Raw genomic sequence first — 7,058 nt, 5'->3', positions numbered from 1 at the left:
TTCTAGAAACAAAGACCTGCCTCCTAGTGAGGGGTGAGTAACTATATACAGAATGCTAGTTTAGTCACTGGTGGTTTCTTTCTGCTGCTTCTTTTTGCTTAGAGTAAGGACAATAACTTTAACTGGAGTTTAGTAAATGTCAACAATAAAAATGATAAATTTATTTGAAAACATTGGAGTTTATTTAAATACACACATATCGACTGCCAACTGCAAAGAAAACAACAGAATTGGTCAGGTTTAACTATTATGATGAGTACTCAACCCTGGAAAAAATCTTGAGTGTCTCTCCTCTAACAAGAAGAAATTTTCAATTAACAATTTTACTGAGCATTTTACAGGCGTTAGCTCATTTATTCTACACAAGAATTCTATGAGGTGGGTACTATTTTTTTCTTTTTTCCACACCAGGAGGCTTGCAGGGATCTTAGTTCCCCAACCAGGGATGGAAGCAATGACCCCTGCAGTGGAAGCATGGAGTTCTAACCACTGGACCGCCAGGGAATTCCCGAGGTGTGTACTACTATGGTCCCAATTTTAATACATGAAGAAACTAAAGCATAGAGAATTTAAGTAAGTTGTCCAAGGTCACAGAGGTAGTAAAAGGTAGAGCTGGGATTTGAACCCTAGTTCAAATGATTTTAGTTCACGGATGAGAAATTATCCAATGGAACTATGGGTTGACCAGATTCTGCTGTGAGGACACATGCTGTATACTTATATTTGTTGAATTCCAAATACTCCAGAATTAATTCATTAATTAGAAGGTTTTCATGAGGCAATGATGGTCGGGGTTCACTTTCACCATCAAGGGCATTGAAAACTTCAGTTTGAATCCTTGCTTTTAACTGCCCTAATACTCCTGTTTTTTTCCAAGGTGTCTTTTACAACGGCCTTCAGCTCAGCGACAGTCGCCATTTTTCAACGACCACCAGGGGCGCCTACAATCCATTTTTTCTTGATGACATTTGTTTTTGCTTCCAACAGAACTGTTTCACTAAATGCTGTGTGGGACAGCAGTATCACGTGGGATCTGATAACAAAATCAGTTATCAGATTTGAGCTTTGAGATAACACTAATGGGAAAATGATTTGGGGAAAATACTAGTTCCATCCCTAGTTACTTATGGGATTGTTTTGTAAAACCAAAAAAAAAAAGCAAAGAAAAGCCAACCAAACAAACGTATTAATACATGTAAAATAGTTCTCAAGACACTATACAATTATCTACTAAGCTAAATTTTATTAATACCTTTTTTTTTAAGAGAAAATTTTGAGTCAGAATAATTAATGTGTGGTGCAAAAGTACTTTGTAAGCTCCGAATTAACAGAGATCTACAAGAATGACCAATACACAGAACTTTCCTATGGGGTCAAACACAGGACATAATGTAGGTAATTTATGGTGTCACAGCCAGGTAAGATAAGAAAATAAAGGGTCAATCGTCCTTCTTTTTAGAGAGAAATTTTTCTTGAAGGATGAAAGGCTCACTAGTCTGAATCAGTGCAAGAACTCATAGATCAGAGGTGGTTAACAATATGCTCAGAGTGCAATAAAATGGCATAATGCTGTTGGTCATTCATTGATTTGTTGAATATTGATTGAACAATCACTCTGCCTGGATTGTATAAAACATCAAATTAGAATGTGGGAGATAAAAAGAGATAGATGACTTAGATTGGTCCTAGCCCTTGTAGATAGAAGACAGGTATAAAAAAATACTTCCATGCCAAAGCTGTCTATGAATGGCATCATACTGGAGGAAAAGACACTGAATGTTTTGCAGCATTAAGATAGGAAACCCCTGGTGGATTGGGAGAAAAAAATTTTTCTCTTAAAGAGAGGCCAAATAAGCTAAAAGCCAACTGTGGATACCTGACCATTGGTTGCAGGCCTGATACCCTTTCAATCTCTTTTTCCAGGACTTTCCTGCACCTACATTTATTATTGCTTCTGGAGTTCATAAGATGTTAAATAGCCCTGTATATTAATTTCCCAATTTTTCCTAAGTTACCTAAAGCCAGTATTATTTACAGCCAAAGTATTCTAACTGTGGTAGGGAGAAACAGGTCATAGGAAGACAAGTCAGGAGGTTATTGCAGTATTCCAAGTGAAAGATAATGACACCCTAAACAAGCTTAAAGACATTGGGAAGGAGAAGAGGATAGTTACTGATATCCAAGGCAGAATCAATAACTCTTACTAATCTATTTGATAGGACAATGTGGCAAAGATAATTGCTATATGTTCACAAAACTGTTACATTCTCCTGGGCACACTGCTAGACCATGATACTCCCAAGTATCGAGGTGATGTCATATGACGAATTCTCACCAATGGAATATAAGTAAAACTTATGTGTCAGTCCCAGTCCAAGGCAATTAAGAGCAGATATACTTCTCCACTCTCATTCCTGTCCATACAATTAGAAGAAAGGACTCTAAGATGACAGTGTTTCGAGATAGATGAAGCTTGACTCCTTGAATCACAAATTTGTGGTTTGTTACTTTTATTGTGAAATCGTTCAGTAGGGTTTGTTTTCTAAGGAATCCAAGGTACCCCTAGTTTTTGAAATGTGGCAATTTTTTTCTTGTTTTTCTATTCTGGAACCAGTTTTTACTACTTTTCAGCTAAGGTATTGCCACACCATCTGTATTCCATAACTATGCAATCACAAACCACAAGTCTACAATTCACATGTGTGTTTTTTTCCTATCTAGTGCTCTCTACCCTTTCTCATTGAGGAGGTAGTCTTTGCAGTGACCTGCTTATATGCAGGCATCTCAGTTTCAACTGCTTGACTCATGCAGGTTCAAGGCTCTATCTGCTTTCTTCACATAGATGTTGAAACCGCAACTACTTAGACATTAAAGCAAATATTCAGATTTAAGATCCTCTAAGGACAAAATGGAAAAGGCTTGAGCCTGTTATTACTGACTGTAAATGCCCTCTTTATTTCTGGGACTTTCTTTTTATTTGTTCTGAGCACAGTCATGTATAACATGTTGGGTTTTTTTTAATGTCTATTTGTATACTTTGCCTATTTTATTATTTATTTATTTATTTATTTACTTATTTTTGGCTGCGTTGGATCTTCATTGCCGAGCGCTGGCTTTTCTCTAGTGGTGGTGAGCGGGGGCTACTCTTCATTGCAGTGCGCGGGCTTCTCATTGCGGTGGCTTCTCTTGTTGCAGAGCACGGGCTCTAGGCGCGTGGGCTTCAGTAGTTGTGGCACATGAGCTCAGTAGTTGTGGCTTGTGGGCTCTAGAGTGCAGGCTCAGTAGTTGTGGCACACGGGCTTAGTTGCTCCGCGGCATGTGGAATCTTCCCGGATCAGGGATCAAACCCGTGTCCCCTGCAGTGGCAGGCAGATTCTCAACCACTGCAGCACCACGGAAATCCCTAGAGTATGTTGAATGTATTTTTATATCCCATACCACACGTTTTTTTAAATTAAGGGGGTTTCCTATGAACTCAGTCTGCTATGTCATCAGAAACAAAAATACAGGAAGTCTCTTTGGGCTATGTTTTCTTGAGGGCTCTATCGGAAATATAGGTGGATATGTTTAATACTTAGTGGGCTATATGGGCCTGAAGTTTGGAAACAGGTCTGGGATGGATCCATAGAATCAGAACAAAAAGAATAAATTCACCTGGATTGACCATACAAAGTAAGAAAAGAAGATAAAAATAATGGGGACTTTGAGAAAAATACCCATATTTAATGAGTAGAAAAATAAGGAATGATTAAGGGAGGGTTAGAAAGAATAAGTAAGAGTAAGTGAAAGTACCAGGAGAAATAGGTTGTAATCATTAAATAAGTTTCAAATGCAAAGCCAAGTCCTTCAATTTACAACAAATGTTTAAATGAGAAATCAAAAATAATGCAGGTGAAGGAGGTCTTCAGCGGTGGCAGTAAATTCACTAAAGAAGATAATTCCAATGCCTTTGGCCATAGGTAGTATAATTTCTCTGTGGTTTCCATGATTTCGTGATGGGGCCCATAGTGGCTTCTGCTGTGGCCCAGTGGCATTCTATTGGAGCATTCTTTGTGAGCAAAGCACCCTTTGCTCACAGTCTAGTCTTATAAGTGGAACAGAGAATGACCTCACAAATCACACATGGGCGCTCAGTTTCCCTTTCCCTCTACCAGCTTCTCCTTCTTTCCTTTTCCTCAGTTCTCTCCTTTGGGAACAGGAGATCAATTTGAGAATGAGAGGATGGCTTAGATGCTGCACTGCCGCACTAGGACAGACCACCCTGCAGTCCTCTGTTCGGTTTTCAAGTGTGCTGTTTTGCCAGCAACGTTTATCCGACCACTCCTGATGGGCCTGAATCCAGATGCACTGGTTGGGTTTTACCATTTCAAGGGCAAAAATCAAGAAGTACAGATGTTATCAGTCGTATCAAGTGCTGCTGGAGGCAAAAGAGGACTGAGATAAATTTCCTAGATACAATACTAAACGGTTTTCAGTTAAATTACTGACCACAGTCTCAGCAGAAAAACCAGTGAAAGGCAGACCGTAATGGGTCAAGATTAAAGAAAATTTGAGGAGATATAGAAGACTGGGAAATGTTGCCATTTAAATAAGTTTGGCTGAGGAGAAAAGAGACATAGGCTGCTGGCCAGAAGAGGAAGTAGTGACCAGGAATGTTTGTTTGTTGTTCTTATTTGATGAATAAATAATGAATAAGGTCGGTTGTACAGTTAGCAACTAAGGGGAAAGAGTCAAAACAGAGGGAAATACGGTGGAAAGGGGGATAGGTGAATTAAAAAGGATGCTAAAGGGAGATGAACAGTAAGAATACAACTTTGAGAAGACTCAAAATGTCATCTGGTCAATACTCTCTTCTTTCAAGGATAACAAACCAAATTCTGAACACAATTTTAGGTTTGGGGAGTTCCCTGGTGGCCTAGTGGTTAGGATTCTGGGCTTTCACTGTGATGGCTCTGGTTCAAATCCCTGGCTGGGGAACTGAGATCCCACAAGCCATGAGGTACAGCCAAAAAAAAAAAAAACAAAAACACATAGGTTTTAAATCTAGTTTCTTAACGAGTCAGTTGGCTTTAATTTCTTACCTAATAAGTTTTCTTAAATTCCCCTTTGACATTACTTGTGTAATTTGTGTCAATTAATGGAATGATTTTGATATTTATTAGTAGAAAACCCCAAAATGTACTGTTTTGAAGAATTTATTTTTACAATCCTAAGTTCCTATAACCACTTTTCTCCTATCACATATTTTCCTCTCATGTAAAAGTTTTGTTTAGGGCCTCCCTGGTGGCGCAGTGGTTGAGAGTCCGCCTGCCGATGCAGGGGACACGGGTTCGTGCCCCGGTCCGGGAGGATCCCACATGCCGCGGAGCGGCTGGGCCCGTGAGCCATGGCCGCTGAGCCTGAGCGTTCGGAGCCTGTTGCTCCGCAACGGGAGAGGGCACAACAGTGAGAGGCCCGCGTACCGCAAAAAAAAAAAAAAAAAAAAATGTCAAGTTAATTCTCAGTTATTCACATAGTTTGAAATTGGCTTGAGTCAAGAATCCAAAAGGGTAAAGGAATTATGCATTTAAGACACAATTGCTTCTGGAAGATAATAGTGGAATTTACCTTTGTATATAGAGATTCTTTTTTAAAAAATTTATTTATTTATTTATATTTGCTGTGTTTTGTCTTTCTTGCTGCACAGGCTTTCTCTAGCTGCGGAGAGCGGGGGCTACTCTTCATTGCGGTGCGTGGGCTTCTAATTGCGGTGGCTTCTCTTGTTGTGGCGCACGGACTTAGTTGCTCTGCGGCATGTGGGATTTTCCCGGACCAGGACTCGAACCCCTGTCCCCTGCATTGACAGGGGGATTCTTAACCACTGCGCCACCAGGGAAGCCCAACCTTTGCATATAGAGATTCTGATGCTTGAGAGCATTTAAATTTTCCCCCCAAAATGTAAATATCTACCTTTTAGTTAGATTCACTCTAATGCTGCTGCCAAAAGCCAGGCTTAGCTCGAACTACATCTTCCTTATTTCAGGAAAGCAATTGTCTTGCTTGTTTATACTGGTACCTAAGGTAGACAATTGCATTGGCTAAAAAGGGAGTTGGTTTACTATGTAAAAAGTGTCTGTTTTATTATGTCAATGAAGAATCTACCTAATTAATTAAGTACAGGAAGTAACAGCATTGGTCAGGATTTTTAGGCAATGTTGAGAATTAATTTTATATTACTACTGGATTCATATAAACTTCCTGCAGATTTTTCTATGTTCCCACTAGATCCTAAGCATTTATCTATTATTATATTATCAATGTATGTGGAAAGTTCCTCAGGAACATGTTTTTATATAAGCGATGAAAGGGGACACATAGCTGCTATTTGGAGCACACAGGAAAAACAAAACAAAACAAAAAACAAACAAACAAAAGAAACAGACATGAGAAGTAAGTGAAGACTCTTAGAGGAAGTGCCCTCTAAAATGGGATTAGTTTGCACTTTAGAAGAGTTTTGATATTTGGTTATGGTGGCTCTAGGAAAGGACAGTGGAATTCATGGCACTGGTGTGGTAATCTGTAATTAGACACAGCTTTCAAGCTAATGTGCCTTAGTTATGCTGTTAGGTTGTGAAAGAGTTACAGATATGTTTAAATCTTGATTCTCTCACCCTTGGGGGTGCTGGATGAGATCTCAGGCCAATTGCCCCTAGACACAAGCAAACTTGTTGGTTTACCCCAGGTGCCATTGCACATATTATCCTTTTCTGTGTGTTATAAAGTAAAAAGTTTCTTAGGAAGCACAGCCTTAAAGTAAATAAAGTAATTTAAAGTGTAGTTACCACATGGAGTGAGAATTGGTGAGTGGACAGAAAAGAGAATAATAAATAAAGGTAAGCATGGGAAGATCATGAAAAGCCTGTAAACCATTATAGAGATTTGGGGGGAACCGTTTAATGGATTTAGGCAGAGAACTGATACGAAGAGATTTGCATTTTTGGTAAAACCTTCTGGATGTGGAGAGAGACTAGACTGGAAAGAGGTCAGCCAAGGAAGACCAGTTAATATGTTATTGTAGC

At 39.3% G+C, this 7,058-nt stretch overlaps 1 pseudogene; it reads right to left on the bottom strand.

Moving 5' to 3' along the window:
• Positions 1–588: 588 nt before the first annotated feature.
• LOC132429122 (centrosomal protein 20 pseudogene) lies at positions 589–918 on the bottom strand (annotated as a pseudogene).
• Positions 919–7,058: the final 6,140 nt, after the last annotated feature.

The sequence above is a fragment of the Delphinus delphis genome, chromosome 1 (assembly GCF_949987515.2).
Source record: "Delphinus delphis chromosome 1, mDelDel1.2, whole genome shotgun sequence".
NCBI lineage: Eukaryota > Metazoa > Chordata > Mammalia > Artiodactyla > Delphinidae > Delphinus > Delphinus delphis.
The sequence above is the reverse complement of the archived record's forward strand: the minus strand, read 5'-3'. Positions and strand labels throughout refer to the sequence as shown.